Source organism: Neopsephotus bourkii, unplaced genomic scaffold (genome assembly GCF_033783945.1).
Source record: "Neopsephotus bourkii isolate Nb327-2 ecotype Australia unplaced genomic scaffold, CSIRO-AGI_Nbou_v1 NB_1768, whole genome shotgun sequence".
NCBI lineage: Eukaryota > Metazoa > Chordata > Aves > Psittaciformes > Psittacidae > Neopsephotus > Neopsephotus bourkii.
The window spans coordinates 318,620-337,560 of NW_026902242.1; the positions used below are offsets into that span (position 1 = coordinate 318,620).

Genomic DNA, 18,941 nt, shown 5'->3' on the forward strand with positions numbered 1-18,941 from the left:
TTCTTCTGCAACTGTTTTCATCCTGATGAGTTAGATCTGATGTTCCTGGGTTGATGGCATGACTTCTCCTTATGCTGGTCCCTACTGCAGTGATGGAGATGTTGAACTCCATTACTTCAGCCTTTTGGACTGGTTCCTTTTGAGCCAGCTGGAAGGGGTGCTACACCAAAAGTTCTTTTAGGTCTCACCTTCTGTAGCAGAGCATCACTGTTTATATACACCAGTGAGTAAGTGCAAAGGCAGGAGTGGAGCCAGGCTGTGGAGGCGCACTGGTGGGCAGCTCAGCACAGGAGGAGACATGGTTTGTGTGCTTGAAATGTCTTTGGGTTATAAACTCAAAGGCGGTTTAAATGGTGTGTCCCAGGAGATGCCCTTCTGAAGTGCAGTGTTGATGTGGATGTAGCCTGTGTCTAAGGTATTTAATTCTGTTGTCTCCCAGGATCCTGGATGCTGCTGTCAGCTGGGTTTTGTGTTTTTTTTCCAGCTAACTTTAAGTAAATTATGGAAGGAGGTGAGCATTGTACACTGGAGATGGTGGGCACTTCATAGCTTTCCCTTTACCCATTCCTGAATGGATTTCCCTTCATCATTGAAAAGCAGTGGGGTGCAGACTCGAGCTGGAAGGGGAGGTTAGGGGCTGGAAAATACAGGTAATGATGTAGGATGCCTCAAAACACCAGGAGCCAGAGGACTGTGGGTGATGTGTGGATCAGGAAGTCTCTTCTGGGAACTTGGGTGTGGAACATGGGCTTGTTTCAGCAAAGCCAGCTCAGGATACAGAGGCTTTGTGTTTGGATTGCCATGCTAGCAGAGCTGAAGTTTGAGGAGCATAGGGTTGGTGCAGGCCACTGGGCACATCTTGTCACCATTCTCCATCCCCTCAGAGAGAAAGAGGTATCTCATTTAGGCAGACTGCTGGAGAAGTGTTCTAGGGACCTTCAGAAGCTGAGCATCATCAAGGTGCATCTTGGATGCAAGAGTTGCTCATAGAACTTACGCTTGTTTGGATCCTCCTACCTACAGTGGCGTTTGCCTTGAGCTGGTTAATGAAAAGCCGAGTCTGAAACAACACTTCCACTTTGTTTTGTGGCGTTGGAAGGATCTTTGTGCATTCTTTTGTTTCCTAATTGTTTGCAAGAACATAATGGTGTCATTAGTTGTAATTAGAGAGGGGTTTGTAGGCTGTGTGTGGTGGGGAGAGCAGCACAGCACCAGCCTGCTGCTGATGGTGGGGACCCTCCTCATTCATCCATTCCCAGCCTCCTCCAGCAGGTTTTCCAGTGGACTGCTCTGAGCATGAAGGCATGGAGTGAAATCGGGCTTGCTGCTTGTGCTGTCTCTTTTAGCTGTGTCATAGCATGAGTCTAGACAGCAGCTTTCCATTTGGACTGCTCTGGGGTTGGAGTCATGGGCTTGGGTCACGTTTGCTTTTCAGGCTGTCTCTTCTAGGTAAGTTGGACTGAGATGCATGGGGAGTACAGAAAGATCCCAGCTTTATCTACATAGAATCCCAGCCTGAGTTGGGTTAGGAAGGACCATAAAGCTCATTCAGTCCCAACCCCTGCCACAGACAGGGACACCTTCCACTAGAGCAGGCTGCTCCAAGCCCCTGTGTCCAACCTGGCCTTGAACACTGCCAGGGATGGGGAGTACATCTGTGATGAATATATACCTGTGCATATCCTGTGCCGAGCCTGCAGGAAGTGCAAGGGAAGTGGGACCAGTGCAGGACCAGCAAGAAGAGCTGTAGCAGGGGCTCAAGGCAGATGCTGCTTTTGGCTCTTTCCTCAAGAGAAATGGGGTGAAATGTTTGTCCCCAGCCACAGACCTCTTTGCTCCTGCTCTTTATTCTCCTGTGAAGCTCATGGGAAGGGAAGAGGGAAAATGTCTTTGCCATGAAGAGAGGGGGAATAGACTTGCATTGGGAATGGGGAGGTCAAACATATGCCTGGCAGTGTGGCAGCACTGCAGGTCAGTGGGCTCTGGTTATGGGTTATCCTTTAACTCCAGTGAGATTATGACTCAATTGTAGCATCCCAATCCTTCCTGCCAAGCAGCAGTGAATTACAGCAAGGTGCTAATGACACCTTCATGCCTGAAGGTTTATTACAACTCTGTTACTTAGGAGAATCCAGAATGTCTTTTAGGGACGAGGAAAGGGGGAATAAAACCCCTTCTGCCTTAACCTGAGCGGTCCGTGTTTGACTCTAACGCCTTTCCCGCTGGTGCTGAGCGTTTGGGTGCATCAGCGAGTTTGTCCGCATGCTGGCTGGCTTTGTGCAAGTGTTAGGGGCTGACAAGGATGAATCACCCGCTCGGCTCCTGATTTGCGTCAATCAGACCACATTTAAGAGAGGCTTTGTGTGCACTTTGGAATGCAGGCCCAAGGCAAGCGTGTGAGGGAGTGCTTTGAGCAGATCCTCTTCCAACAGGGTTCAGTGGGCTCAGGCTCTGAGGGCAGAGAGCTAGTTTTAAGTGGGAGATGAGAAGCTTCTTTTCCTTCCGTTCCCTCAGATCTCTTCCACTGGTGTCATGAGTTACCACTGAACTCTGCATTTGGCATTGTACAAAGTGAGTTTGAGAGCAACAGATACAGGTTTCCTTGTGGAAGCAAGGGGTTTCTTTATTCCATCATAAACCCCAAGGTTTTATGGCCTTTGAGTGTCATGCAGAGGAAACAAGATCCTGGAGAGCACCAGCGTTGTCCGCATCCCAGCTCTGCCATCACTAAGCCAGGAGGTTGCTGAGATGAGGTTATTGAGGTAAAGGGACACAGGTTTGTGTTTCCATTTAATTCTTTATCTTTCTGAGGAGAGCTTTGCTCAAATTCAGCTTGGTACAGACTCATCTTTCAGCCCTCCAGACGTGGGAGGCCCTGCTTGCAGAATCCTCTATACTTTTAGCCATGAAGTCTGTACTTTCTGACCCAGAAACTGTGACTGCAGCAGGATCGCAAGCCAGGCAGTGTCAGTGCCAAGCTGGAGCTCCCACCTCGACACGGGTTGCGAGCCCAGAAATAAATCCCTTTGGCAAACCCAGCCTTGGGGTGGGACATGACTTCACGCTGCTGCTGTGCAGTAAAGTCTTTGGGAGAGGTGTTACCAAGAAAGCAACAACCCCAAAAGCCACAACAGTCATATCTGCCCTTCACTTAAAATAGAGCTACGGAGCTGTTCCTGGAAATCCACAGAGGTTTTGTTTGTTCCCTTTTGGAGCCCTTTCAGTGGAGGTTTTCCTTGCAGGATAGGCACGCTGGAGGTATAAATAGTGTAGCCAGCAGGGCCAGGGCAGTGATTGTTGCCCTGCGCTGGGCACTGGTGAGGCTGCACCTCAAATCCTGTGTTCAGCTCTGGGCCCCTCACTACCAGAGGGACATTGAGGTGCTGGAGCAGGGCCAGAGAAGGGCAATGGAGCTGGTGCAGGGCCTGGAGCACAAGTGTGATGGGGAACGGCTGAGGGACCTGGGGGGTTCAGTCTGGAGAAGGCTCAGGGGGAACCTGATCGCTCCCTACAACTGCCTGACAGGAGGATGGAGCCAGGAGGGGCTGGGCTCTGCTCCCAAGGAACAAGGGATGGGACAAGAGGAAACGGCCCCAAGCTGCACCAGGGCAGGTTTAGATGGAGCTGAGGAACAATTCCTTCCCCAGAGGGTGCTCAGGCATTGGAATAGGCTGCCCAGGGCAGGGCTGGAGTCACCGTCCCTGCAAGTGTTCACACACTGTGGAGATGAGGCCTCAGTGCCATGGGTTAGTGGTGGCCTTGGCAGGGCTGGGGAACGGTTGGACTGGATGAGCTTAAAGCATAGCATCATTCTATGATGCTATGAAGGTGGATGTTGTCTTGGTGCATGCAAGGTCCACTGTAAATGCTTCTCCTTGTTGTTTCCCACCTCTTGGTGTACTCCTTTCACTTGCAGGTGAGAGCGACCCTATTTCTTCTTTTCATCTCTCAGCCTTCAGTACCCATGTCCGAGGTCCCGCTTAGCCCTGATGATCCTATACAAGCACGCTCTGCTTTCCCTTGTCCTTAAACCCACCCTTGACCTAATTCAGTCTCAGACCACCTCCCTGCCTCTTCCTTGCTCCTCACTGAAGTCTCTTCTCCTCCTTCCCGTCCCCCTTTGGCACCAGTCCTTGTGCTCATCAAAACATTGATCTCATGGGCTGTAGGCTTGCCAGCATAATAAGGCCATTGCTGTTCCAAACAGTTCTTTTCCCCCCCCTTCCTACAAACACAAACCAATTTATTTTGCCTTCATTGGACTTGCTCTCACTATTTTTCAGGCTGGAATGAGAGGATTAATTCCTGCTTTCCTGCTGACATTCATAGAAACAAGCTAATTTCCAAGTGTCAGGATGATGATCCTTATCTCGCTCAGTTCCCAAAGAAGGTAATAAAATAGCTATAAGAATAAATTGCTGTAGCAAATGCAGCACATGGGCATATGGCAGTCTATTAATTCCTCCTGTTCTCCCAAACTTTTAAAGGAGATCTATGAATGTTGATGAAACCCTAGAGAACATGCAGGTTTGGGGGTTCTCTACCCATCCATTACTCCTCTGGCCTTTTCTAATGGTAAATTTTGGGCTGGTTTTAAGTGGTTTTCAGACAATCTCAGTGTTTCCCTGTGGAAGTGAACACCAAGAGGCTGGCCTGTCTCTTTCTCCAGACTTGGGGGTGTTGTTGCTGGCTGGTTTTCATCCTCAGAGGCAGACTGGTGAGGAGGAAGCCATTCTGGCAGCTCATTACATCATGTGTTTGCTGTATGGGAGCTCACAGTGATATGAAATTGGGGAGATCAAACAGTCTCCCTAAATCACACAATCCCAGACTGGTTTGTGTTGGAAGGGACCTTAAAGCTCATCCAGTTCCAACCCCTGCCACAGGCAGGGACACCTTCCACTAGAGCAGGTTGCTCCAAGCCCCTGTGTCCAACCTGGCCTTGAACACTGCCAGGTATGGGGCAGCCACAGCTTCTCTGGGCACCCTGTGCCAGTGCCTCAGCACCCTCACAGGGAAGAGCTTCTGCCTAAGAGCTCATCTCAGTCTCCCCTGTTCTGGCAGGTTAAAGCCATTCCCCTTGTCCTGTCCCTATAGGCCCTTGTCCAAAGCCCCTCTCCAGGTTTCTTTTAGCCCTTTTAGGTATTAGAAGGCTGCAATAAGGCCTCTCTGGAGCCTTCTCTTCTGCAGAAATGCTACAAAGAACCCTCATGTGCCCAACTGTTACCAACTCTTTTCCTTACACAAACACCTTTGTTTAGTCTTGTTTTAAGTTGTTACAGCAGTCACCCCCAATGCTCTTCCATATCCTTACTTGTCAGTGTGATGGCCTCTTCTTGCCTGCATCAGGTGTGGTGGCAGAGGGGTGTTCCATGCATTTTCTAATGCCTATGGATTGTATGACTGGGAGACTTGCTTTCCTTTAGATGCTATTGGTAAACCAGAAGTACTATAATTGAAGAGCCTGGTCATACTATTCTACTTCTGGGTCTTCCTGTACTAGTGATGGCAGAAAAATGGTGATGCTTACCATGGTGCTGCTCTCCAGGATCTTGTTTCCTTTGCGGAGTTTCTCCTCCTACTGCATATAGGAAAGGTGAATGTAAATGAGATAAAGGTAAAAAGAGTTAAACCATCAAATTTCTCCCAGAAGTGGGGGGAAGTGGGTCCTTTTCTGTTGGAATTGTTGTGTCTATCCCTTCTCTTTGATTAAAGATGTGTCAGAGGGAGTGTTTGCAGTGCATGGGACCTGGATCTTTGCTTTCTTGAGGCTTCGAAGCGACAATGTCCTGTTTTCATCTGCTTAAGGAGGACAACAAGAAGGGACCTGTTCTATCACTGTGTTGTCTGCATGTGGCTGTCTGCAGAAAGAGATTTGCGTGAGGACATAAAGAGTGTTTGCAAGCATCAATGTTAGTTCCATGTTGGTGTTTAGGAGCACTTAGAGCTGCCCTTGTAGATGTGTGACAGATCAGATGGTTCCTGAGAGCAGAAATTCTCCTTTGGTTTGTGGGGTATGGGACAAATCCCAGTTGTTTAAGGATTATTCATGTGGATTCCTGGTACCTTTGGAACTCTCCTTGTCTTGCAGGTCTTCATGGGCTGACAAGTGGCTGTGTAATCTGTGGTGCTTTCACTGCGATTGGAAGCTAACCCTTGAGAATACAGCCTACAACCAGAGTAGTTGCTCAGCTGCCTCCACTGTTAGGAGGGTATTTCCCTACTAAGGAGTTACTGATGTTGTACAGATCAACAGTCACCAGCTTGCAGCGACTGAATTGTTCTGAAGCATCTTTTGAACTTCGATTTATGACCACGTGCATTTTGCAATTAGGAAATGGCTGCAGGTCAGGCTGAGGAGGGAGTGAAAGGGCAGAAAGTACAAAAGGCTTTGAACTGTCTGAGGCTGCTCCTGAACTTAGGGAAGGGAAGACTTACAAGGGCTGGGTGGGGGATGGAGGGGTGGAGGGGGTTAAGACCGTATGCGACTGGTTCCGTGGTCTATCTCCATGTGTCTTTTACCCTTGTAAGCTTTGAAGCATCTCGGAATGCAGGTGTTAGCCCAGCAGCTGCTTCATGCAAACATAGGTGCACTTACAGAGTGTCTGTCCTCTCCTGAGCATGTTTTGGTTGTGGATTTACACCATGAACTCAGTGTTACAAGAGGAGATGAGTGGCTGGTGGTGCCTGCCCAGCTGGAAGAGGGAGATGGGCTGCTTGTTCTCCATGCAGCATGGAAATGGGGGCCTTGGTGATATGGGATGGACTTCATTCTGGTGGGGAGTTTGCCCTGGCTTTGATTCTGCTCCATTGCTCCTATAGCAATAAAGCTTCTGCTTCCAAAAAAGCTTAGGATTGTTGCTAGAGCAGGCTCTTGAACCAGGTTAAAGCCCTTCATCATGTCCTTACAGGCCCTTGTCCAAAGCCCCTCTCCATGTTTTCTGTAGCCCCTTTAGGCACTGGAGCTGCTCTAAGGTCTCCCCTCTGCCAAATCTGTAGAGTACACATGTAGGAGTTCACCTATGTAACACCAACACCACGTTATAATATATAATAGAGCACCACGTGCAGAGCCCCCTTAAGAGGGCAGGTTCCTGAACTGCAGGTAAACAAGAGCCCCATTGATCTGTGCCTTTCTGAACTGCACGTTCAAAGTCCTTTTTGATGACTTTATAGTATCTACTTTCGAGGACAGATAATAACGTTCTGTGCGTAATAACCCCCACCACATTGCACAGGGTAGCTTGTCTCTGCTGGTGTTCACAGGGATAAAAATAGCTTTGCCTTTTGTGGTTTGATGAATCAGTTGATGGGCGTTTAGGGAACCTGGTGTGAGGTGCTGCCAACATCAGTTGAGTGCCCTTCCTTGAGAGCCACCCAAGTGATGCATTGAACTGGATGAGCTTTAAGGTCCCTTCCAACCCCAACCATTCTGTGATTGTGATGTGGTGTGCTCATGAGCTGGTCTATGTGAGGCTAAGTGCAGGTCACTGTGCTGTGCTGCAGGGGTAAGGTGTCACTAGAACAGTACTCAGGGCCTTTTGGGTAGGGGTCCATGAGTAACTACACACAGCAGTTTCTTCCCACACATCACTTTGGGGCTCCAGTTAGCCCCAGACAGTCAAATACATGTTTTGTGGTGGGAATTCTGACTTAAGAATGGATAAAATAACTTCATTCATTTGCTAATTTGTTCTTCTTGGTGCAGTACAACTTTTAATTCCTTGGGAATGGACAATCACCCGTCCATTGAAGACTTAGAGGTCCCTTTTCTGCTTCCTTAGGTCCTTTTTGGGGCCATGGCACTGGGATTGTCACAGCTCTATGTACAGCATATCCAAGTTGCCAGAGGAGCACCCACATCCTCTTGGCTCTTGGTTATGGAAGGGTAGGGGACTGTAGTACCACAGAGCAACTGCTGTGTGGGTCGTTACCCCTCCTGTGTAGCAAAGGCTTCTTTAGCTGCTTTGTTCAGCAGCTGATGGTTGTTGTGAGCTGCTCTTAGCCCCAAGCATCACTATCAAGGTTTGTGTCTTATTCTCTTACTTCTTTGCACCTTTCCTAGAGTCTTGTGCTGCTCATCTCCCTTCTGACAGTAATTCCCATGTCCTCTGTGCCACGAGCTCTCTTGTGCAGGGGGCTGTTTCTTGTGGCTTTTTCCCTTTTTGCTGGATTTCTGTGACTGCCACTGATCAATGGATTTTATTGATGGAGAACTTGATGGATAGACTGTGCATGGTCTAGTCATTTAGGAGAGCACTGCTTAAAGAGAGACAAGTGCTTCTGATGTGTAAGAGTTGTACGCACACATTAGCACCTTTCCTGTGTGTTCAGTGTTACAGCGCTGGAAATACCCACAGGTGATTTATACAAACCACTTTAACCCTCACCAATTCATTCTACATCGCAAATGAGTTTGTTTGGATGGAGAATGATTTTGAGATGGAGCATTTTGTTGGAGGCAAGGATGGCAAGTTCCAAAGTGAGGTGTCAGCGCTGGGGTAGGGACTCTATGAAGAAGACGCTTGGGGGATGCTGCCATGCTTCAACTTAGCCCATCTCTTCCTCTTCATGCTCCCAATATTCAATTATAGTCATATTTAAGGGTTAACTTGTTTTTAGTTAAATGACCAAGAGGTTTTCTCCCCACTTGAAACTTTCCCAAGCCATAACTTAATATTGGTGCTGATGGTGTATTCTGTTCTATGTTCTTGTTTGTCCTCTGGGACATGGGTGCTTTATAGCACTGAAGAGTATCTAGGACTGAGGAAGCCTAAGTTTGCTGATACTTTGAATAGCTAAGCCCAGAGATATACCTGCCTAAGAAATGGTCATAATTGTCCAGGAGCACCCTTATCCCAGAGCCTGGTTCTGTACTGATATGGTTACAGAATGGGAGCACTGCTAAATCTGGGGTCCCAGCATTTATTACAAGTGTTGAACACTAGGAAAAGCCTGTGTGTTTCCATTGTGGGACTGGTAGTGGAGAGAAAGGACTGGGGGTCCCACAGAACACACTGTAATGCTGGTACTGAGGCAGCTGCATGGATTAAATATCCCCTTAAAATGAGTGTGGCATCTGCAGCACAAGGCAAGAGGCTGGATACACATGGTGCAACACACTGGGAAGTAAGTGCCTGGCTTTTCTTCACTTGGAAATACAATTGCTGCTCTGTATTATTTTCCCCAGCTTCATTCTTCCTTTGGAGCATTGTTTGTGCTACCATTGAACATGAACTGCTGCAACATCTTCACTTCATGTGGGCAGCTGTGGAAGTCTGTTTTCCATCTTTCAGAGGATTCCAGCTCCTTCGGTTGCTTTTGTCATTCAATTTTCTCTTGTTTACCAGGGCATTAGGAAGCTGGAACACAAGCAGTGTGTGTTTTGCCCTAGGAAGCATCAGGAGTCCAGTTGCCCATTCCAGAAATTCCTCTTGGTTCATTTTTCTCTGGCTCACAAAGATTCAGAGCTCTCGAAATGTAAATCTGAAAAGGTCAAACCTCATGTATGCCAGAGACAGGAGGACAAGCTGACAGCCATGCAGGGCCACAGAGGCGTTTTAAACCATGGATTCCGAACAGGATGTTTGGAGAGAACTGTCAAATGCATGCCTTGGGTATTGAGGAGGAGTTTGAGGTAAGGCTTTCTCTTGCTTTGCTCTCTGACTTCTTAATATGTAGCAGAGGGGGATCAAACTGCGTGATTTATGGCTATGAGGAAGGGTAGGAGTTGGAGAAAGGAGGGTCATTCCTGGCTTCCTCATCCCTTGCCTGCAGTCCCTTTCTTTAGGGACGGCAGTGATAGGACAAGGGGTGATGGGCTCAGACTGAAACAGGGGAAGTTCAGGTTGGAGATAAGGAAGTTCTTCCCTGTGAAGGTGCTGAGGCGCTGGCACAGGGTGCCCAGAGAAGCTGTGGCTGCCCCATCCCTGGCAGTGTTCAAGGCCAGGTTGGACACAGGGGCTTGGAGCAACCTGCTCTAGTGGAAGGTGTCCCTGCCTGTGGCAGGGGATTGGGACTGGATGAGCTTTAAGGTCCCTTCCAGCCAAACCAGGCTGGGATTCAATCCCAGTATCAGAGAAATGACTGAGGAAGAAGCACATGAAGGAGTTTTCTTGTTGGCCAGTGTTGGGTTGAGTATGGATTGATGCAGAGATCTGTTTTGTTCTGCAGGTCTGTTTGTGGGTGAGCTTGCTGGGGCTGCACTGAAAGCCTGTCCAAAGGCTTTAGTTTGGATGAAGTTTGTGTACAGCACTTGGATAATGGTGGGATCTGCTTTGTCTTGATGCATTTCCAATTCAAGAAGTGAGAAAATGTTTACAGTGCAGAGGGAAATCTCATGTAGAGGAGCTCAATTGATGCAAGTCGTGTTTTCAACTGTTCCTTTGCTCTTGGGGTACAAAGGATGAACAGTCCCTGCTAGCAGGGTGATCCATTTATCCTAAAGTGGGCTAGAATGGATTTCTCAGAGAGGCTATTGAATGGCACTGTGGTTTGACAGGGCTGTCACTGCCACGTGCCTCAGGATGCTGCTGTGCCAGCAAAAGGCATCACGGCAACATACGAGAGATGAACAGGGCTGGTTTCTCCATTACTGGCTGGAGGAAAGGAAAACAAAAATAGCTGCTGGTGTAAAACGCTGGAAGGTGCAGCCAAAGCTGGTGGAAGCATTTCGCAGGCTATGAAATCATAGAATCATGGAATGGTTTGGGTGGAAAGGACCTTAAAGCTCATCCAGTTCCAACCCCTGCCACAGGCAGGGACACCTTCCACTAGAGCAGGGTGCTCCAAGCCCCTGTGTCCAGCCTGGCCTCGAACACTGCCTTATCGCTCCCTACAGCCGACTGACAGAAGAATGGAGCCAGGAGGGGGCTCGGCTCTGATCTCAAGGAACAAGGGATGGGACAAGAGGAAACGGCCCCAAGCTGCACCAGGGCAGGTTTAGATGGAGCTGAGGAACAATTCCTTCCCCAGAGGGTGCTCAGGCATTGGAACAGGCTGCCCAGGGCAGGGCTGGAGTCACCGTCCCTGCAAGTGTTCACACACCGTGGAGACGAGGCCTCAGTGCCTTGAATTAGTGGTGGCCTTGGCAGTGCTGGGGAGTGGTTGGACTGGATGAGCTTAAAGGGCTTTTCCAACCTGGCTAATTCTGTGCTTCCACAGTGGCATCTTGAAATCAGGTAATTATTAATTGGGAGCCACTAGAAGCAGCACCCAGAACCCCAGGGCGATGCAGTCAGAACTGGCCACACTGCATGGGAACGCTCTTTCCTCTCCCGTGCTACTGTTGAGATGTACTCTTTTTTTTTTCCCCTAGAAACAAAGACAAATCCCAGATCTGAGTCTCTGTGTTACACTTCTGGCTCTGCTGAAGAGCCAGGAAGATGAAAGGGCTCCAAACTAGGGCAGGCTGGACAAAATCAGCCTGTGTTTCTCAGTTCAGTGAATCTCACCCTCAGAAGCAACGCTGCTTTCACAAGAAGGACTGTCTGGAGAGGAGACATATGCTGCCTGGAGTTACGAGCTCATATCTTTGTGGAATAGTTTTGTTGAATGCTTAATGGACCTTGAACGCTTTCTCTTTAAATGAATGTCAAAGGAACGCCTTTTCCTTCAGAGCTTCTTTCCAAATCCATGTTATATAAGTTAAATACCATAAAATAGAATCATAGATTCTCAGACTGATCTGGATTGGGATGTCCCATGGGCAGGGACACCTTCCACTATAGCAGGTTGCTCCAAGTCCTGTCCAACCTGGCCTTGAACATTGCCAGGGATGGGGCAGTAAGTCCAGAAGATAACATTATCACATCAATAAACACATTTAGATAAATGCATGTGTATATATTGATGACATGTATGGAGATACATCACTGTTCTAATGCAGTAAGATATTTGAGCATGATCCAATGAACCTAACAAGTCTTCTGCTGGCACACAGGCTGATGGTACACTGCCGCTGCTGTCTTAGGCTTTGTTCAGCCAGCAACAGGGACTTCACTGTTGGTCCAGTGCGTTTTTTGGTTGTGTGATGTTCAGGTGGTTCATAGGATGCTGTTTGCAGTCCATTAGCATGGTTTTCCCTGCTTTGTGAACATGAAACCTAGCAACTGCATTGGTGCAAGCTGAGTAGTTCCTTTGGGTAGGAGGGGGATCAGAGGTTAACTCATGCAGCAAACGCACCTGCTGTCGTGTTTGGAGACATTTACATAACACTGCTTTTAGAGCATTTTCCTTTGTAACACACAGAAGCTATTTCATCATGCACTCCCCTGATTCAGAGGCATCTCACAGGTTTCAGAGCTCACTGAGGTGTTAAACCTCCTGAGATTTATCATTATCCATTAACACTGTTGGCAGACCTTGTGCACATCCGCATGGCCATGGCATTCATGCAAGTGCAGTCTGTGAGGTAGTTTGATGCTTGTTAGCCCCCTGTGAGACTCTGGGTTGGAGTAAAGGGTGAGGTGGACACGTACTACTCATTAATACTCTTTCATTTCATAGAATCACTGGTTTGTGTTAGAAAGGACTCATCCAGCCGATCATTAAAGCCATCACCCTTTGTCCTATCATTACAGTCCCTGATGAAGAGTCCCTCTCCAGCATCCTTTCAGGCCCCCTTCAGATGTATGTCAAGGAAGCTTTGGCACAGAGTGGATTTGTGCCTCTCTTGCGGTGAATTTTGCATGCTAACATGTCTTTTTGTTGTTAGAAGCTGCTCAGTACCATCAGTCAGGTGAGTCTAAGTATCTTGCAAGCTGTTCAGGGGGAGAGGAGCCTATCCCAGTTGTGTAAAGAGGAGAAACTTGGGCCTTATTGTAATACCTGGCAAATGAGGGAGCATTTTAGCTACATGCAGCCACTGGGTAACAGGGACCTCCAGGAAGAAGGGAGGAAGGTGGGCCTGGTGTTATATGGAACATATTCAAAGCCCGGTATTTTGCATTGGCTCCATGGTTGCTTATCCTTGAATTCAGAAGAGGAACTTGCTCCTCAACAGACCAGGGATTAGAAATTACTGTTTCAAAATGTGCTATCCTCATGTTACTCTGTTTAATGTGATTTAAAATGCTTTTACTGTAGCAAATCTGTATTGCTGTCTAATACTGCTGTAGTAGGTAACACTGGAGTAATGATCCACTGTGGTAAAGTGGTAAGAAAATCCCGTGATTATTCCATAAGCATTTCAGCTTGTGTTAACTCCTATTCACAATAGAGCAGGGAAAAAAAATGTTGAGTGCAAGGAAGATGTCAATGGGCTCTTTCTCATGATATGGGTGAGGTTTTCCTGTGCCAGATCTGTTGCTTTTCATCATCAGGAGGAATCAAAGCAGGAGTTGAGGTTAAGTGTTAGGAGATGTCTTCTGGGTGAGTCCCATCTCCGAGCTGCGAGCTCTAGTTGGTTACTGTGAGCAGTCTTAGTGTCATGAGAATGTGATTTCCATCTCCGTCAACAACAGGGAGTAGTGACAGCGTAAACCAGCCTGGCTTTCTCCTAGGCAAGAGAAGAGATCCAGGGAGGCTTAGGTGCGTGAGAAATGCAACAGATTTTGTACACACAGCACACAGTTGATCCAAATGGAAACATGTCCTAGTGTACCTAGTCTCACAGATCCAAGTGTACTGAACCACCCTGAGCAGATTGGAAGGGGCTTTAGATGTGAAGAACCCATAGAGCATAAGGAATTGCTGCAGTGGAAGGGCCTGAGTAGAAACTCAGACCTGGAATCATGTGGGATGAAGCCTGTGTAATCTCATGGATGAAAATCAGAGGTTTCTGGAGTGTAATGTAGAGGAACACATGGCAACATCCTTGGATGCTTGTGTTGCATCCTCCGAAACATCTCTTTATGCTTCTGAGGTGGTGGTGTTCAGCTGGATATCAGGTCAGTTCTGCTTTCCTTTCCCATCCATTTCTAGCACCTTCTCCAATGTCCAGCTCTACAGCCAGCAGTTAAAACAGTGCATCCTGTTATGAGAAGCAAATCTGGAAGCAAGCTGGAGAGCCTTATTCGAGGGAGCCTGCCTCAGGGGTTGGTTGGCAAGCTCAGGAGCAACCAGGGCTTGGGGCACAGGCAGTGTTCAACAAGGTCAGGTACTGAGGAGCTTTCTTGGCTTTCAGTGGTTGTAAGGGGGTACCACTTGTGCTTTCTCTGTTGGCAAGTGAGGTTTTGGAAGAGCCTGGGTGATGATACTTCTTCCATGCTCCAAGTTAATGGCACAAGCCTGGAAATGCCTGCCAGATGCATGTGCTGGTGCTGAATGCAATAATAGGAAACATTAAATACTTTCTTGGAACAGAAGTATCTGCGTGTTGAAACGTGCCTAAACCCAAAACAAGACCCTCCATAATCCTGGAAAGATGAGCTGCAGCTGTGATGTGAGCTGGGGAGAGCCAGCTGGGAAGAGCTTTCTGGACTCTATTGATGGACCACTACCAACATGCAGTCAGGAGTGGTTCAGAAGGTACATTAATGCCTTTCCTCTTTCTGACTAGAAGCAAAAGGCGTCTTCTTGCTGTTGCTGGTATCATGCCAGCAGCAAAAGCTCTTTACTGTCGTCCTCTCATGTGAGTGTGGGCAGATACACCCTGACCTGTCTTCTGTGGGCTCTCTCCAGTGCTCTCCATACAAAGCGTGTGTCTCGTCAGTGCTTTACCAGGATCATTTTGGGGTTGAACTGATGATTTTGATGAAACGGTTGCCTTTTGCTGGGCACTGTCTCCATTGGCTCTTCTGTTTTGAGAAGCCTGAATGAGGATATTTGAAAGGATTTTGATCTTTGGACATGGGTAGTTTTTTGGGGGTGCATGGCAGCTTCACCCAGAGCATCACCATGAATGAATTCAGTAGGTGAAAACCCTGGAGACTGGGGCTTGCTCCTTTCATGTGGATGCTCCTTCACACACTGATGCTATTGCAGCTCTCCCTCACTGGGCTGTTTCTGGTCGTAACTACTTTGTCTGAATACCCTATTATATGACTGCACAGAGATAATGGCCCAAACTTTACCAATTCCCTTATTTTATGTGTATGTACCCAAAATACAACCACAGCAAGGAAACAAAACGTGTCTTTTTGCCTTTTTGAGAGAGGTGGTGGCATCTTATATCTGGTTGCTGTCTTCAGTGAGCTTAGGGTGGATTGCAGGTTAGGCTGCTAGTAGGCCAGCTTGTCTCTGATCCTTAAAACAGAAGGATTTCTCACTGTTGCCCAGCAAGATCATGGGCATTTCCATAGATTTCCATAGTTTCTATGTAGAAACTATGCTGAGGCACATGGACAATAAAGGGTGATTGGTGACACAAGCATGGTTTCACTAAAGGCATATCATGCCTGACAAAGGTGGTGGCCTTCTACGACTTTCTACTTTGGGGCTCTGGCATTGATGGATGAGGGAGAAGCAGCTGACATCATCTACCTGGACTTGTGCAAGGCATTTGACATTATCTGCACAACATCCTTGTCTGTAAACTGGAAAGGCATGGGTGTGATGGATGCACCACTCGGTGGATAAGGAATTGACTGCATGGTCACACTCAATGAGTTGTGGTCAATTGGTCAATGGCTCAATGTCCAAGTGGAGACCAATGACAAGTGGTGTTCTTCATGGCCTCAAGATGTGAGGGCTGGAGCAGCTCTGCTCTGGAGCCAGGCTACCCTGGCACTGGGTAGATGGCAGCAGGCTGGTGTCCCTCAGGATGGGTTCATGATGCATTCTGCCGGTCTGATGGATGCATGTGAAGATGCAGGGAGCCAGGTTTAAACAAGTCACGTTGTCCTCCATGATTCAAGCCTTGGAGGAGAGGGGAGCTGTGGTTACTGTGATACATAGGGACAAAGTTGCAAGGCACCAGCATCCATAGAACTGCTGTTGTTTCCAAGTGTGGTGTCCTGATGTACATTGACTAACATTGGCATGACATCAGGGAGAAGAGCCCTCTAGACCTCTCACTCAAGCTTCTGAAGCTGGAGGTCTCTGACAAGCTGTGTGGAAAGCAGGAATGCCCAGGCCATATCCTGCTCTGTTTGCTGATGGTCCTGTTTCTGTGTCTCTATTTTCCTCAACAAATCTCCCTTTTTTCCTCTGGTCTTCCCAATTCTGCCATCCACTCCAGAAGCTGCAGGTTGTAAGGAGAGAAAGCATCTGCTTTGTAGTGCATTTGGAGATGATTCCTATTGCCGGCAGTGTCCAGGGAGCGATCCAAGAATGAGTTCCCTTTGCTTCTTTTCTCCCTGCCCTCTGCTTCATCCAGGAATTTTCCCTGGGTTATTTTGTTTTCTGAAAGCATCAGTGTAATGGGTTGCTGAGTCATTATTATCCCTTCCCTTTGCTGCTGTGGAAAGGCTCAGAGCCTTTGGACACAGCCTGCCTTGGAAATAGGCTTGTGGAGAAGCCTGATTTGCAGTGTGTGCTACCTTAAATGCAGGCTGGGGTGAGGAAGGACACCCACAGTCATGTTAACGTAGAGTTCCTTCCCTCTTTAAGGAGGCAAAGCCTTTTCTTCACTTGGTAACTTATTGCCTTGTACATAGTGTCCTATGAGGGCAGGAGCTGGAGGCTTGTTTAAACCTCTAGAAGAGCCAGGCTATGTTTCAGCTGGATTTCTTCCTGACAGCTTATTCAACTAGAGAGAAGGGGAAATCAAGCAGGTTATTGAACCTTCTCCTCCTGCCTTTATAACATGCTTCCTAGGTCTCCACTTGCTGACAATTACAGATAATTTCAAGGTGTTTTTTTCTTTCCTTGCTTCATTTTTGTATCACCAATCAGTTCTGAAAGCCTACTGGAGTGTTCGTTTGGATTCAAGCGTCATTGTATCTGGGAATGTGTAGCTATCAACCCTGAATTCATGTGTTCTGAATAGGCTGTGATTGGGAAATGGCCGGGTGCCAGCAGCACCTCTCCTACTGAATGCCAAGGGGATCCTGTGGAGCTGGCTTCTTTTGGTGGGCTGAAATTTCCTGGGATCTGGCTCAGCAGATGAAGGACCTCACATTGATAATACTGATCTCCTGTTGAAATACTTAGCAGTGATTGTGGAATACTGACTTCACCATATCCACATAACAGGAAGGATTGTAGAATGGTTTTGGCTATGAAAGGACCTTAAGCTCATCCAGTTCCAACCCCTTGTCACGGGCAGGGACACCTCACACTAGACCATGTCACCCTGTCCAAACTGGCCTTGAGCACTGCAGAGATAGAAAGATGGATAGAAAAGTCTAAAAACCCCAAATCTCCCAACCAACCCGACCCCAAAAAGCCAAATCAAACCCAAACCAACCCCAAACCCCTTCCCTGCGCTCAGCAGGGAACAAGGAACATTTTGCATAGCACCACTTGGATGAAATCTGTTGGTTGAACACAAGATTCCAGTTTGAAGCTTGGCCTGTGCTGATTTCTGGAGGACAGGCACCTTTTCAGATGGAGAGCACCCTGCAGATGGTGGCAGATTGTCCCCTCCTCCTCTCCTGCCAGGAGCGTGTGCTCAGTGACAGAACAAAAGCTGGGAAGGATGGAGCTCTCCGGAAGAGTCGATGAATCTCTTGCCTTGAAAACTAAAGCGCTTCGTGCCAGCAGAAATATCTATGGATATATTTATAGCAAGAAACAGCAGAGTCTCTGCTCCTTCGTTGCAAAGGGGGAAATTGCTGTTCCACCAAGTCTGTGGAAGTGGAAGCTACTTTTAGATGCTTGGAAGTGATGCTTATTTTTTTTTTCCCTTTCCTTGGGATTTAAAAATATATGAAGTCTAAATTTTAGAACCCTGTACATCAGTTGACATGAAGACAGTGCATATGGACTGTCTTCATGGCTTGAACCTGCCAGAGGGGAGATTGAAATGAGCTCTTAGCCAGAAGCTCTTCCCTTTGAGGGTGCAGTTGGAACTGAATGAGCCTTAAGGCTCCTTCCAACACAAACCATTCCATGATTCTGTCTAAATCTAGTAGTTAATCACTGGTGTTGTATCAGGAATGGGTAGACTGGGACAGTTTTCCTGTGTCCTGGTGTTGATAGTCATTGACTTTCCATCTGGTAGAGCTGGGGTAATGGGGAAGTGCCATACGAAGTACCAGGTTGGTTCTGTGTGCAGCATCTCGCATGAGATGGATTTAACATCAGGACATAGTGGGATCCTGTGGGATCCTCCAGGCACTCTGGGAGGCACAGACACAATGATGTGTTTTATTCTTCATGTGATGGAAACCCTGAGCTAGGTTTTGAGGTAGTGCTAAGCAGGAGAAGGTGTTGGATGCCCACCACCAATACCTTCTGATGGCTGCAGAAGAGAGGCTGCTGGAAAGGACTGGGTAAGCTAAGCCTAAAATAGAGGCTTTGACACAGTTGCTGTCCTGATATGGCATGCTTGACTGTGACTGTGTGTAGGGAAGGAGACAGCAGTGCCTATAAGTGGAGAATTATCATGGTTAGATGTTCAGGTTGATCAGTGGTTGTGTGAGGAGAACATCGCTCATGGGAGGTGTTGAAGTTCTCAAGTGGAGGCTGAGCTGGCTCTTACCGTCGGAGTCAGGGTGTGTTTGGGAACGGTTGGGACACTGGTGTTGGATCCATTGTCGTGGTCGGCAGCATTTGCTGGGTGGGTGTTTGGTGTTGGGTACAAGCAGGTGTGTTTCTTGGGTTCCTATCTCACCCGAGTGGGACTGAGTAAGCTCTCAGACTACCAAGGTGCAGGAAGTGCTCAGGGTGTAGGATGCTGGCTTTATCTCTACTATGTGAGTGATGGAGCTTGTCTGTGATTAGGCTTTGTGGTTATTTTCTGTGTACCAAACAAGCTGACTTGGAAACTTGTTACAGAAGAATGAAATGGAAAACAACATTAAATATGGATAGTTTTGGCTATACAGGGAAACCAGACATAAATTACAAAGGGAAGAATGACCACATTGAGGAAATAGCAAGTACAGTGCCCTTTT

The 18,941-nt window shown here is 47.7% G+C and overlaps 1 protein-coding gene across 10 annotated transcripts in view; it reads left to right on the forward strand.

Moving 5' to 3' along the window:
- Positions 1-18,941, forward strand: part of HDAC4 (histone deacetylase 4) — a 210,006-nt gene that overhangs the window by 54,401 nt on the left and 136,664 nt on the right. The window contains exon 3 of one of the 10 annotated variants that reach the window (XM_061378976.1): positions 4,284-4,390. The exons of the other annotated variants lie outside the window; for them this stretch is intronic. The gene's annotated coding sequence lies outside the window, so the exon portion shown is untranslated. The remainder of the gene's footprint in view (positions 1-4,283; positions 4,391-18,941) is intronic. 10 annotated transcript variants of the gene reach the window in all.